At 45.9% G+C, this 15,070-nt stretch overlaps 2 long non-coding RNA genes across 2 annotated transcripts in view; both read left to right on the top strand.

Moving 5' to 3' along the window:
• The window catches only part of LOC310843965, a 350,168-nt gene that overhangs the window by 244,085 nt on the left and 91,013 nt on the right, over positions 1-15,070 (top strand). The window lies entirely within an intron of this gene.
• On the top strand, positions 14,370-15,009 carry LOC310843917. Its single transcript, XR_014563779.1, has 2 exons — positions 14,370-14,514; positions 14,759-15,009. It is a non-coding gene; the product is annotated as an uncharacterized lncRNA (long non-coding RNA).

The following is a 15,070-nucleotide window of genomic DNA, read 5'->3' as shown; positions in this document are numbered from 1 at the left end:
GGACCCCTGGTTAAGTCCAGTCAAAGGTGACTATAGGGTGCAGCGCTCATTTCTCTTCAGGCCAAGGGGGCCGGCATTTGTCCACACACAGTTTTCCAGGCCATGTGGCCAGAGCACACGGAAATAGTGTTTACCTTCCTGCCACAGTGGTAACTAATTATCTACTGTCACTGGTGTGCTTTCAAACTGCTAGGTTGGCAGGAGCTGGGACAGGGCAACAGAAGCTCACCCCATTGTGCAGATTCGAGCCACCAACCTTCCGATCAGCAAGCCCAAAAGGCTCAGTGGTTTAGACCACAGCGCCACCCGCTCCCTAAAGATGTCATGGCGGTAACATCCTTTGAAGACTCCCATAAGCCAGCTTGCACTAGGGCAAGGGATCCTCAGGGCTGGGAGTCAAATGTGGGTCTCCCTATCTGATCCCTGGAGCTGTCCTAAGGTCAAGCACCCTAACCAGGCCACATCCCTCACAGGTGTGGTTTGCCACCTCCTCAGGTGCTTTTGCTTAGCTAGAATGTGTTAGCTGTAATCATGCTGCTTCTTTGCCAAGATGGAAAGTCGGATGTATGTGTGTGTTTTCACGTGTAGAAATCTCTGATTTATGTGTGCCTTCTGCACACGACAGGCATGATAGCGTTCTGAAGTGACACGGGCAGGCTGCTCCGAGTAACCCAGCTGCTCCTACTACTTATCTGCTTATTTTCATTTATGAAGCCACTTCCCATTTTTTTAAAAAAATCACAGAGCAATTTAAAAAGAAAACCATCAACAAGAAAAACATATATAGAAATGCTTTGAATTCTAATGCAGATACAAGCAGCGGTTTAAAACAAACAAACAAAGCCTCCTCTTAAAAGGCTTGTTGCGAAAAGAAAGTCTTCAATAGACTTTGAAAAGACAGAGATGACGCCTGTCTGATATGGTCAGGAGGGAGTTCCAGAGAGTAGGTGGCCACCACATTAAAGGCCTCATTCCTACAGCATAGGCCGCAGATCTCCTGATGAGATGGTATCTGCACATGGCCCTCTCCTGCAGTGTGTTTTGTGAGTCAGTCCCAAGGAAGTTCCCCCTGAATTATAATTTTTAAAAAACTACTGAAGGAATCCATTTGAGGTCCACCAACCTTTTAGGCAAATGCTTGTACCCAAGTTAACCCCAGAACTATTGATGGTTGGCTCGTCTTTCGATTCCCCCTGAAAGGCGAGACAGAACTTGAGTAAACTTGGCTCCCCACGTAATAGAGGTGACACTTTGTCCTTGTTTCCCCTGAGAGAAAAACAGAATGCCTATCAATACCTGCAAAGATGGATGGCTCTTCCAATGAAGGGTCAGCAGCTGTTATTATTTTTAAACAATGCATGCGGCTACTGAGGACACATCACATGCCACTCTGAAAAGTGTGCCTGTAAAGTCCAGAACACTAGAAATTAAGACATGTCTCCGATTTTGATAGAGGGATTCAAATAAATGCCCCATTTTCAGACTGCTTTTCTATATAACAGAATTATATGTGCCAAATTCCAGCTTCCTACCTGATGGAGAAGTATTGTAACTATTTTGGGAAGTAGCCTAGAAGCATCTTTTGCAAGCCTATTATTTGCGTGGCAAGTCATCTCCCCCAATGAAATAAAGACACGGACACAATGATGTAAGGTTAATGGGCATAAAAAGGCCACAACTTTATTGATTACGGAAATTGAAGGTATTGGCCTTAGGCATTGGCTCCTATCGACTACCCAGCATGCTGACAGGGAAGGGCTGAACACAACCGCGGGAGTCCTGTTGAAGTACGCCAACTAGGATCCCACGGGCGTCACCGCTCGGGGGCGTGCCGGGGGCCCTACCTCACAAGGCTTCGGACAAGGCCACGCCCCCCGGAGTCCTCTACCGGACTACCCCTTCACATTGGGGGAAGGTGATGGCGCTTCCTTCCCCCCCTCCATTTGTCTAACATTGCCCCATGCCAATGCCTAACCGCCAATACCGAGAAAGTTGTGACCATTGCTACGAGGTAGGCGAAAAAACCAAAAGGCCGGAAGTTGCGCCAACTTGGAAAAATTCCTACCAGGCCCCTTGCGGCGACCAACCGAAGTCCATAGCAACGCCAAGCCTGCCTAATCTAAGGGTGGGTGGGATAGGAAAACCGCTCCTCAGCTGGGCAAGGGGAAAAAGAGGGCGGTCCCCGGGTGTGCCTGGCCTTAAATAGCCCGGGCCACGCCTCCCCCGCCCGCCGATTGGCGGGCTGGGAGCAGTCACGCCCGGGGATTCCCCCAAGTCTCGCGGGGGCAAGGAAGCCCCCGCGGATGTGGGAGGATCCTGCACGCAACACCCTCTCCGCTGGAAGCGGCGGAAAGGGCTTTGCGTGGCAAGTCACCTCCCCCAATGAAATAAAGACACGGACACAATGATGTAAGGTTAATGGGCATAAAAAGGCCACAACTTTATTGATTATGGAAATTGAAGGTATTGGCCTTAGGCATTGGCTCCTATCGACTACCCGGCATGGTGACCGGGAAGGGTTGAACACAACCGCGGGAGTCCTGTTGAAGTACGCCAACCAGGATCCCACGGGCGTCACCGCTCGGGGGCGTGCCGGGGGCCCTACCTCACAAGGCTTCGGACAAGGCCACGCCCCCCGGAGTCCTAAGGGGGAAAAGAGGGCGGTCCCCGGGCGTGCCTGGCCCTAAATAGCCCGGGCCACGCCTCCCCTGCCCGCCGATTGGCGGGCTGGGAGCAGTCACGCCCGGGGATTCCCCCAAGTCTCGCGGGGGCAAGGAAGCCCCCGCGGATGTGGGAGGATCCTGCACGCAACACCCTCTCCGCTGGAAGGGGCGGAAAGGGCTTTACTATGACACTGTTGGAACAACCTATGGAAAATACCCTAGTTCCTTGCCCTCCTCCATAGCCACAAGTATTTTCACTTCTGGAAATACATTTCCGGTAATGAGAATGGATTCAGCATTTTTTAATGCTGAATCCATTAAAAAATGTCTGAGTCCATGTTTAGTTAGGTTTGCACACCAGAAGAAAGAAATAAAATTGCTCTAACAATATGTGTGTCCTGGTATTTTCTAATGCGTCATTCCAAGCTACAAAGCCCTATGTAATCAATGAGAGTCTTTAGGAGAGTTAAGGAGCAATGTCCAATTTCAAGGTAAGTAAACTGTAGAGTTTCCATTGACTTTTTTTTTAAAAAAAAAGCCCAAACATTTGGATTAGGTCTTCCGAGAGTTTTCAGTAACCACCCTCTTAAGAACTCAGAGGTTAATGGAAAGCTGACACTGTACATTTCAGGGCTGGCTGAGGGTTTCTTCAGATCCTGCTTTATATATAAAAATCGCTCTTCATTTTCTGTCTTTAAAATGGGGGAGGGAAATCAATTACTCATCTTGCAGGGCTGATGTAGGAATAATAGAGAGTGGAGATGATAAAGTATTTTAGGGTTTAAGAGTGCCATGTGAATGATCAACAAATAGTAATGCTGGTACTGTAATAACAAAGTGTTGCAGCTTTTCAGGTACACTGAGACAAAGAACATAAATATTTTGCTAAATTTTGTAGAGTAAATCAGTGGCAGAGATCAGCGTTCCACTCATCGTCAGTTCCTGGCATTTCACACTTTCATGACACTAGACGGCGCTAGTTCTAAGCCTCAAATTATAATTCAAAGCGTAATTACTTCAGAGTAAATATTGCAATCAATGGGACTTGCTTTTGAACAAACACGGCAACAACTGGGAAGCAGGCACCACCAATTTGTGCAGGTTTGTGTCCAGGATTTTATTCACAAATAGAATCACGGGTGGGGGTTGAAATGATCTGGCAGCCTTCTCCACCATTCAGCAGGTTGCAACTCTTCTTCAGAAGCAAAAGCAGCAGCTGTTGTTGTTGTTTAGTCGTTTAGTCGTGTCCGACTCTTTGTGACCCCATGGGCCAGAGCATGCCAGGCACTCATGTCTTCCACTGCCTCCCGCAGTTTGGTCAAACTCATGTTCGTAGCTTCGAGAACACTGTCCAACCATCTCGTCCTCTGTCGTCCCCTTCTCCTTGTGCCTTCCATCTTTCCCAACATCAGGGTCTTCTGCAGGGAGTCTTCTCATGAGGTGGCCAAAGTATTGGAGCCTCGGCTTCACGATCTGTCCTTCCAGTGAGCACTCAGGGCTAATTTCCTTAAGAATGGAGAGGTTTGATCTTGCAGTCCATGGGACTCTCAAGAGTCTCCTCCAGCACCATAATTGAAAAGCATCAATTCTTCGGTGATCAGCGTTCTTTATGGTCCAGCTCTCACTTCCATACATCACAACTGGGAAAACCATAGCTTTAACAAAACAGCAGTACTGGCACACAAAAACCTCCATCTTCCCTTTGCAAGTGTCAGACAGAGGCATTTGCTCAAACATAGATCTGCTACATGGCAGAACACAGTGAAACTCATAGGTGGGGCATCAGTCTTGCATGCAGAAGGTCTCAGGCTCAACTCATGGTATCTCCAGGTATGGCTGGGAATGTCTCAAATGCTGGGCAGCCACTGTCTGTCAGACTAGACAGTACTGAGCTAGATGGACTAATGCCCTGGCTTCCTATGTTCCTGCCCCATGCAGGAAACAGCAAGTTGGGGTGCCTCCCTTCGAGTAGATGTACTCTTACAAGCCACTGCCCTGATTCAAGCAACAAGACTACAGTTGCCATGTTCATCATCCTCATACCTGTCCATACATTGCAAGGAACACTTTCTTGGAGAACTGGCTTTCCCACAGCAAAACACTGTACCTCCGAGGCAAGGCCAACTTCACACCATGATGCAGCAATGCAAGAACACAGGGCTCCAGTATTTGTTTTGCAGCAGGAGCCATTATTCATGGTAGACGGCTGGTGGGAGGTGGTTATGTGCCTGGCATATAACCATGGTCACCCAGTGAGCATCATGGTTGATCAGGGATGTCAGCCCAAGACTTTAACCAAAGCTTAGCATGCTTTGCAAGCTCACTATGCTATGACTGTCACCTGATCCTAATAAAAGAAGTGTTATGCTGTATACCTCTATGCTTTGGAATATGGAGTTTGGGTGGGTGTGTATGTGTGAGCTGCTGTTTGGAGTTAACACACAACTCGGAAGCTTAGCTGAATCATTGTTAGAGGAGCACACTTTACCCTGGATATCATAACACCGAGACTGAGTTTAGAAAATAAGAAAGCTAAGTTTATTAAAGGAAGCACATACTTGATAAGAAAGATCCTAGTTCTATCTAAGTTGGTGATACAAGGAACCAGAGAAACACATCAAGATGTCTCCTTTCCCAAGATAAGGATGAAGAACAGGGTTGAAGGAAATGAAGTCAGCAACCCTCAAAGCAGTGCTTTTTTCTGGAGGGGAGTCAAGGGTAAAGGTAAAGGTAAAGGGACCCCTGACTGTTAATGTTCAGTCGTGGACGACTCTGGGGTTGTGGCACTCAACTCGCTTTACTGGCTGAGGGAGCAAACGTTTGTCCACAGACAGTTTTTCTGAGTCATGTGGCCAGCATGACTAAGCCGCTTCTGGCAAAACCAGAGCAGTGCACGGAAATGCCGTTTACCTTCCCGCCGGAGTGGTACCTATTTATCTACTTGCACCTTGATGTGCTTTCAAACTGCTAGGTTGGCAGGAGCAGGGACCGAGCAACGGGAGCTCACCCCGTCGTGGGGATTCGAACCGCTAACCTTCTGATTGGCACAGTGGCGTAGCGTGGGGGGTGCAGGGGGGCCGGCCGCACCGGGCGCAACATCTGGGGGGGGCGCGCTAATCTAGTGGAAGAGACTCAAGTGCTAAAATCCACGGGTTAGGGGGCGCAAATTACTTGCCTTGCCCCGGGTGCTGACAACCCACGCTACGCCACTCGATTGGCAAGCCCTAGGCTCTGTGGTTTAGACGTCAAGGGTACGCAGTACTAACACTTTGCTTTTTCAAATGTTTAAAGTGTGGCACTTACTGTAACAACTTCATGGTGAGTACTGGCACCTTTTCTCTTTTCTTTTTAAAAAAGCACTGCCTCAAAATATCAGCCTAGCCCCTGAGGGAAGGTCAGCCCAGGTTAAAGGACCACCTAGGAAACTTGGAGGTTCCTCTATGTTCGTTCCCCTGCAGACACATCAGCCTCCAGCGCAAGCTGAGTTGCATGTTGGGCAGGCTGGCTTGCAGCTTATGAACCTCAGCTACACTCCAGCCCAATATTGGCTATGCAATTTTGAAATGGCTTCAGTTTGCTTCCCTTTGTAAAAAAGGCTCCAGGACTCCTGCTGGAAATGTAGCTGGAGGAGTTAAGTGGATCGCCTCAGTGTGACCAATATCACAAGTCATATGCACTGCACAGGAAGTGACTTTTGGTGATCCAATCAATGCAACCCAAAAAAACATTGCAATTGTATGGCCCTCGGGAGAGGAGCTCATTGTTCAAAACTAGATCGAATCAAACTAGCTGAAGAGTGAATGCCACCACCTGTCTCTGCAAAAGAAAACACCACCACACGACTCATGCTAAGCACAGGAAATGAGGAACACCACCCCCCTGCTCCAATTAACGTTGGATTTTGCTATGAAGAGTATATATATACAAGAGTATAAAAAACTCCAGACTTCATGGGGTGGGGGGTGGGGGCATGATTCTGGTTACTTTGTTCCGCTATTAAATCACTTGCTGAATCATTTAACCAGTCAGAACTCCTCAGCTTTCCCTTCACTATCTCTGGTTCCCCACTTATTTCAGCTGCTTCAAAGCCCATTTTAATGGCTCTGTGGTTCCCATTTGGCCATTTCTTGCAAACCGCAACAACCTGTAACCACCTGATAACACATGGGACTTCAGAGGTGGGGCAGGTAGAAGTGCAGCGCTTGTGCAGTTGATCCCACCCAGAAGTCCAACCTTGCTTGTTCACTATCTCCCCTGTGGGCCAACTTTGACAGGTAGGCACAACAACCTACTTGTTAGCCACCTGACATAATTAGGACATCAGATAATGGACAGACAGATGGTTCCTCCACATGTCAAAGTAGGCCGGGGGGGGGGGGAGTAAAGATCTGGCCCACCAGGCCAAAAAGGTCCTGACCCCTCTGTATCAGTATTGTCTACAATGCCTGGCAGTGGCTCTCCAGGATTTCAGACAGAAACATTCCCAATTCCGATTTGGAGATCCCAAAAACCTTCTGTATTCAAAGCATGCACTCTGCCACTGCTTTATGATCCCTCCCCATGACTCATATCTTCCAATGTTACAGCAGCTCCCAGCACTGCCATTTATTGCGGAAAGAGGAGGTAATTTTAAATTGGAAATTAGTAAACCTGCCTTATACTGAGTCAGACTACTGGCCCATCTTGCTCAGTATGGCCTGACTAGAAGCAGCTCCCCAGGGTTTCCGGAAGTGGTTTGTCCCAGCCTTAGCTAGAAATACTGGGAACTGTAGCTTGCAACCTTCTGCATGCAAGGCAAATTAGCTACGGCCCTTCTCATCATCATTATCAGCAAGCAAGTATGATGTTGGGTCAACCCAACCTCAGCCTGACACCCATGTATTGGACCGTGCAATAAGCACAATTTTGGACCATGTCTTGGACTGTGCAATAAGCATAGCCCTGCAGATGGGAGAGGAACCGGTGTTTTATAGGCCAAAAACCCACAATATGGACGGAGGAGGGTGGCAGGGGAGTGTCCGATAGCTGTGTGAGAGAGCATCAGAGCCCTCTTCCAAGGGAACAGGAAGCAGAGTGGAGCGCTGCTCTTTAAAGCAAAGCTACCCTGAGCCCATTCTTTTCCAAATTCCAGCCTTCAAACAAAACCAAATGTCCAGAGTAGCCTGGACCAGTGCTTCCCCTTTGAAGTCAGGAGAGGCAAAGGAAAAGGAAGAAGGCCCAGCCCAAAGGCAAGGACCAGAAGAGCTCACAATGGCCTCTGACATCAAAGAGCACCTGGAGGATGACAAAGGAGCCTAGGATGCTCCCAGGGAACGAGGCCCTTGGGTTTTGTATGCTAAGCATGTTTGCTGCTGCCGTGTGTTCCCGCTCCGATTGCCTGACCTTTCCCCCCTTCGATGTTGCTTCCTCCTGCCCTCTTGCAGCCAGGTCTGTTAAGTGATTGGGTCCTTGCTTGTTGTTGAGCCTGCTTTTTTGCATTGGGGTAAAGGAGCTCCGAGAGTGTGCTAATTGTGCCCGATGATATATATATGCTGTGACACTAATTGTTTCCAGTACTAGGGGTCAATAGATTGTAAATGGCCAGCTGGAGGAAGAAGGGCACTTCTGAAGAAGGGGAAGTCACTTCTGTTAATTAAGAAGAATTGAATGGATGGGTCACTTCCATTGCAGATAGGATTAGGAATTATCTGTAATGGATAACCATCCAGAGCAAGATTAAAGGGCAGGGAGGTGAGGCCTTCTTCTGGACACACACAGAGGCAGGGTCTCCCCAAGAACTGTGTGGCTTTGGAAGTGTGAACACCAGTGCTCTATGCATTTGTTGCTGTCAAAGTGCTAATGTGTTACTTAGGAATGTTTTCAGCTCATAAGGAGTGCATTTCATAAAGAGTTCTATCAGCTTTTTCAATGAATCCACATAATGAGGATGCAAATGTATAATCAATCAATTAATCATTTTATTTGCATGACACCTTTTTAAAGTTAAAACCATGCTGAAGGCGGCTTACAACATATTAAAAAAATTGCACAACTACAAACCCTACCAAAGTACTCATAAACAATAAATGTTACAAAGTACACAACCAAAACAAACAATTTCCACATAACATACAAAAAAAAGCAACAGAAAAAAAACCCTAAACAATACCCGGGCCCAATATTTTGCACCTGAGAATATGCCCCACTGAACTCAATAGACCTTACTCCTGAGTAGAAACATACAGGATTTAGCTGTTAGTACCTTGTAACGGGCTCCTTAAAAACATGTTTACCCAGACTTTTCTGCACTGTGATTCGTAATTTTGATTTTTTGCTTTGTACACTGCTCAAGTTTATTTGTGTATATAATTTTGTTCTGTTTTTACTTAGTTCTTTGGAATCTCATTGAATGTTATTGTTTGTACTTTTATTATTCCCTATGTAAACTTCTTGGAGATCTTTATTAGATTAAGTGATACAATATTTCAAAAGTAAATAAAATGCATGGCATTATTATTCTTACATTAAGAACATAATGGATGAGGCCCGTGGCCCATCTAGTAGTCCAGCATCCTGTTCTCACAGTGGCCAACCAGACGGGAAACCAGCAAGCAGGATTCAAGCACAAGAGCACTCTCCCTTCCTGCAGTTTCCAGCAACTGCTATTCAGAAGTATTGCTGCCTCCAAATGTAGAGCATGGCCATCATGGCTAACAGTCATCAACAGCTACAGATAGGTAGCCGTGTTGGTCTGCCATAGTCAAAACAAAAAAAATTCCTTCCAGTAGCACCTTCCAGTGTATCTGAAGAAGTGTGCATGCACACGAAAGCTCATACCAAGAACTAACTTAGTTGGTCTTTAAGGTGCTACTGGAAGGAATTTTTTTTTGTTTTAGTCATCAACAACCCTCTCTGTGAATTTGTCTAATCCTCTTTTAAAGCCATCTAAGTTGGTGGACAGCACTGCCTCCTGTGGCAGAGAGTTCCATAGTTTAACTGTGAACTGCATGAAAAAGTACTTTCTTTCGTCCTGAATCATTCAGGAAGAAAAACTTTTCTCTGCTTTCTCCACACCATCCTTGCATATTTTCATATAAACATTGGTGTTGTCACCTGTCTCTTACACCGAACATCTACAATGTGAGGACTGTTGGCATTCACAAAGGAATGTTATCAGTCCCGCATGTTGTCTTTGAACTGGAAAAACCACCCACTTGTTTTCTCGGGAGCTGCTCATTCCACTTCTTTGGTTCTGTTTGCAAGACTTTTGTATTTGGGTTTCTGGGTGTTCTACAGGAAGAACTAAATGACCAGAAAGGAACCAGGCCTGCTGTGCCTTTAACAGCAATTTACTGCGCAGAAGCCAGGAGAATGAGCTTTTCACAGCTTCAAGACAAATATATTTGCTAATATTTGCACATCAGGCTGCTCTTTTCATGTCAGCCAGAAACTCTCGCTCTTCTATATTTTGGTTTCTTTTCAATTATTATACTGTTTCACTGATTGTGCCTCCTTTTTTAATACTGCTCCTTTATTTCTTTATATTGAGCTTTTGTATACTGCTTAGAAACATGTAATTATTTAAGCTGTTTTGAAACACCTTTAAATAAATAAAAAATATAATTATGTATCCTGGCATGGGGAGAGCCATGGAAATGGGTTAAGTCGGAGGGTGAAAGGGTATTTATTGATGGATGGATGGATGGATGGATGGAGACGAAATGGGCTGGTGGCAGAGGGATTTCAATCTGCTGCAGTATTGCCTACATGCTGATTGTTTTTTTAAAATACTGGTTATTAAAACATGTACTGATAAAAACCGGTATGTACATTTAAAAAAAAAATCAGCAGCTGGATAATTTTGCAGCATGGAGACAAATATTTTCATCTAATGTCTACAGATCAGCCTCTGCAAAAGATACAAGAGGGTAAAAAAAAAAAAGTTGGCAATTCCATGAAAGTTCAGGAGTGAGGCATTTCCTCCTGCTCCTCTTGTAGGAGAAACTACATCCCCATTTGCCTAGTCTGGAATGAATGTGTACAGCTCTGGGGTTATAACTATGAAACAGTGGACAATAAAGCACATTGGTTCCCAGGCGACACAATAAGGCCAGGAATGGAAACAGGGATCTCGGAAACAGAGAAAGCACATACATATACCCCAAATCTGTTAGTACTCAAAATAGCACTAAAGTGACACTATCTAGAGGGGATGGAGAAGTATCATATGAACCCTAGCAACAACTCAAAAGGGAGCTAGCACAAAGAAGCTCTGATTCGTCACAACACCTGCACATTCCTCGTGCGATAAGCAATTTCTGGACAGATGCACAACCTGCCCTTCTCGTATGGCTCTCAATGGATGCCTATTAGGCTGGCTATGTGTCCTCCTTTGCAGAGGACAGTCCTCTCATTTGAAGGGCTTTCCTGTCCATGTCCAGTTAAAATATACTAATCCATAAAACTGGACATCAGAAGCCTTGGAGTTAGCACCTGTTCATGTCTACTTACATTTCAGTCCTTATTCCTGAATTTGTATCTCCCTCTACAAATTAGCATGTGCAAATGATATGCAAACAGGAATCTTTTTATGATGCATCGCCTCCTTTTCTGGCCATGCTTAAGTAGCCACTGTAATAGCTGCCGGTTCAAAACTGAAGTCCCACATGTTCAAAACGCCTAAGCAGGATGATAAAGCCATAATCCTATGCACCTGTCCTTACTCTAGAGTAAGGCCCATTGGACTCACAGCCAGGCATATATTTCTGAGTAAACAGGCTTAGATCATGCCGCACCTGGAGCTTTAATGAAACCGCTTGCTTTCGATCGATCGTTACCAGACCAATCCTATGCGTGTTTACTTAAGAAGGAAGTCCAAAGGAGTCCGGCAGATCTTGTTCCCTGGCTTTAAGTGTACCTCGGGTTGGAGCTTTGCTTCGTAACCCAGTTTGCCTTAAATCACATTACTGATGAACTTCAGGGTCTCTTCCAACTCTATAGTTCTGAGATTCTTAGGCCCTCATCCTGAAAGGCAGGAGGCATCTGGGGAGCTAAAGGGCCTTGGTGTGAGCTCTCCCCCGCCTTGGAAACCCTGAAAGGGTGCTTCACTTTCCCTCTTAAGAATAACAATAACCAGTGCTTTTTGTGAATCTTTGTACTTTTGTCTACTTACTGTATTTATTTTTCCGGATTTGAACTTTAAAAAGGTGATTTTCTTGAGTCAAAATGAGAGTACCCCCAAACATTTTTTTTTGGGGGGGGGAAGCACTGATAATAACCATAACAATAAGCGAGCGACGCTGCTGAGGATTGGAATGAAATCAAGCAGGAAAATTCCAGGTCGAGTTTTTTTGTTTTGTTTTGTTTTGTTGTTGTTTTTTAATTCCAGGTCAAGTTATGTCCCAGAAGCCTTTTCGCGCCCTGGGCCGATTTTGCGCTCTTCGCGGCCTGCTTCCTCCAGAGCGCACTGGCTGCGGTCTTCCAGAAGCTCTTGCGCCGGCGCTTGCTCTCCGGCTGCGGGGCGGAAGCACGGGTGGCCGCGGCCAGGACCGGGGCGCCCTCGAGCTCCGGCTGCGGAGCCTCCTGCCTCGCCCTCCCCCCGCGAGCCCCGCTGCCAGTGGGACAATGCCGACTTTTGCACCTCTAACCACTAAGCAAACAGACCTTGCGCTTCGCTCCACAATCCAAACACGCTTTATTGACCTGCGTTCCATAGCAACGGGGGCACACGAGACTTCCTCCGTCGCCTGCCTGCCTGGCCAGGCTCCGGGTGTGGCTGCGGCGGCTTCCAGAGCTGCCGAGCAGGCCAGCTTCAGCTGCGCCTGCCCTTGGCGCCCTGCACCGCTATTAGGCGGTTATTAATCCCTTTTTAAAGAGGTGCCGGGGCTCCAGCTTGCCTGGGAGAAACAAATGGGGTTTGTTTTTCCATCCTATATTATGGCCTTTCCTCCCCCGCTTCTCCGCCACAGGTCTCTTTCAAAAGGGACAGAAATTCAACAGGTGAAGGTTTGGCCTCTGGTAGTAATGGGGGAAGTTGCACCTGTTGGATTTCAGCATGTCAGGCGGTAGGAGTGGGGAAGATGTTAATCCTATTGCAGTCGTTTGCTGCCAGGACTGGAATGAAACTCAATAGGGAAAACGTGGCACTCTGCACCTGCCTAGAGGCCGCATTTTCTTGCTCCTTTTTACTCCAGTGCTGAACTGGTATAGATTACTTTACTTGGCAGATCATGCATACTGGGCAACTACAGATAACTAGGTTTAAGTCACAAAGCACATCCTCTGCGATACTATGAAAACATATAAAGTGGTGTTTTTTTAATCAGATCAATTTAACCAGAGGTATTTATTTTATTTATGCTATCCATATACCACTTGGTTAACAAAGTTAATTAAGGAGCATGCCAGTTTCTTAATTTGGAAGAACTAGCCATGTGATCTAGAGCCTGGGTTCAAAACCTTGCTGGGCTCGGACCAGTCGTGATCAGTTTAAGACGGCTTCGCAGGATCATTCTGACAGTGGAATGGCACATAACTGCAAGTGGTGAAATCAAGTGCTCCTTTGAGGATGTAGGGGGTACAAATGTGGAAAAATACAAACTGAACTTGAACATAAGCACCCTACTAAATCAGCAGTCCATGTAGGCCAACATTTCCCCCCTTACACTGGCCAACCAGATGACTATAGGAAGCTGACAAGCAGAACTAAGCTCATGTTCGCCAGCATGGAGGTAATATAACCATCACGACTAGTGACCACTGATAGCTTTATCCTCCATTAATTTGTCTAATCCCTGTTTAAAGTCATTCAAGTTGGTGGCTGTGGCAACATCCTGTTAACTAAGCACAGTGTAGAGAAGTACTTTCTTTTCTCCTGAATCTTCCAATGTTCAGCTTCATTGAATTTCCCCGAATTCTAGTGTTATGGGAAAGGGAGAGAAATATCTCTCCATGTTCTCCACAGCATGCATGATTTAGAAACCTGTCATGACCATCCCCCACCTCACATTTTTTCGAAACTAAAAAACCTCGATAACTTTGCCCCTTCAAAGAGTTTTTCCAGCCCCCAGTAATTCTGCTTTCTCTTTTCTTCACTTTTTCTAGCTCTATAATAACGTTTTTGATGTGTGGTGAGTGACCAGAACTATACACAGTATTCTTTTATTTTTATTTTAAAAACAAAAACAAAAAAAACCCCTTGGATATTACCTGGAATTTTGGGGACCAATTTGGTAATCTCATAATCTCCATTTTTAAAAAACAACCTTGTTCCAAATAGATCCAGTGAAATCAGTACAAATTTAGGCTTGGATTCCCTGTGGATGCTTCTCACATGATAACTGTAGCATCGGGTTGTGACTTGCACATGTGAATGAATCAATCATAGATACAATATCCCAGATAATTATTTTCCTGTCACCCAGTGTTGTATAATTTAGGGTTGCCATATTTCGAAAAGTGAAAATCTGGACACAAAAATTGTTGAGCTTCTTTTGCAAAATCTCAAGATACAAAAAAGAAGTAGTTTTGGAGCTATTTTAAAGGAAATTTGTCACTTCCGACATGGATTGCCATACGTCAAGGTTTTCCTGGACATTTTTGACTGCTGAATCCTGGCTATGTCCAGGAAACTCAAGACATATTGCAGCCCCAGTACAGTGGTAACTCGGGTTACAGACGCTTCAGGTTACAGACTCTGCTGACCCAGAAATAGTACCTCAAGTTAAGAACTTTGCTTCAGGATGAGAATAGAAATCGTGCAGCGGCTGCACAGCGGCAGCGGGAGGCCCCATTAGCTAAAGTGGTGCTTCAGGTTAAGAACAGTTTCAGGTTAAGAACGGACCTCTGGAACGAATTAAGTTCTTAACCCGAGGTAAAGGTAAAGGGACCCCTGAGAGTTAAGTCCAGTCACAAACGATTCTGGGATTGCAACACTCATCTCGCTTTATTGGCCAAGGGGGCCGGCGTACAGCTTCCGGGTCATGTGGACAGCATGACTAAGCCACTTCTGGCGAACCAGAGCAGCGCACAGAAACGCCGTTTACCTTCCCGCCGGAGCGGTACCTATTGATCTACTTGCACTTTGACGTGCTTTCAAACTGCTAGGTTGGCAGGAGGTACCACTGTATAATTTAAGCATGCCTCTTACTCCAGGTTGGCCCCCAAATAATTTACAATTTAAATCCATTGCAGGGTACAATATACTTGTTGTACAATTCAATGTAGGAGCCGGGAAGTGAACTTGGGATGTTCTCCATGCAGTGCAGATGCTGTACCGCTAACTGTGGTCCTGAGTGCCTCATATAAGTTTTCTGCAGATGTAAACCTTGTCTTTTCAAAGCATTTGCTGCTTGAGTACCACCTCCTGTCAAAATGGATTTGCTTCTTTCCAGTTTGCAATGCCACAGAGATGCATAAATCTGAAGAGA

Source organism: Podarcis gaigeae (assembly GCF_964106915.1).
Source record: "Podarcis gaigeae genome assembly, chromosome: 4".
Classification (NCBI taxonomy): Eukaryota; Metazoa; Chordata; class Lepidosauria; order Squamata; family Lacertidae; genus Podarcis; species Podarcis gaigeae.
This window is presented reverse-complemented; position numbering and strand designations above follow the sequence as displayed.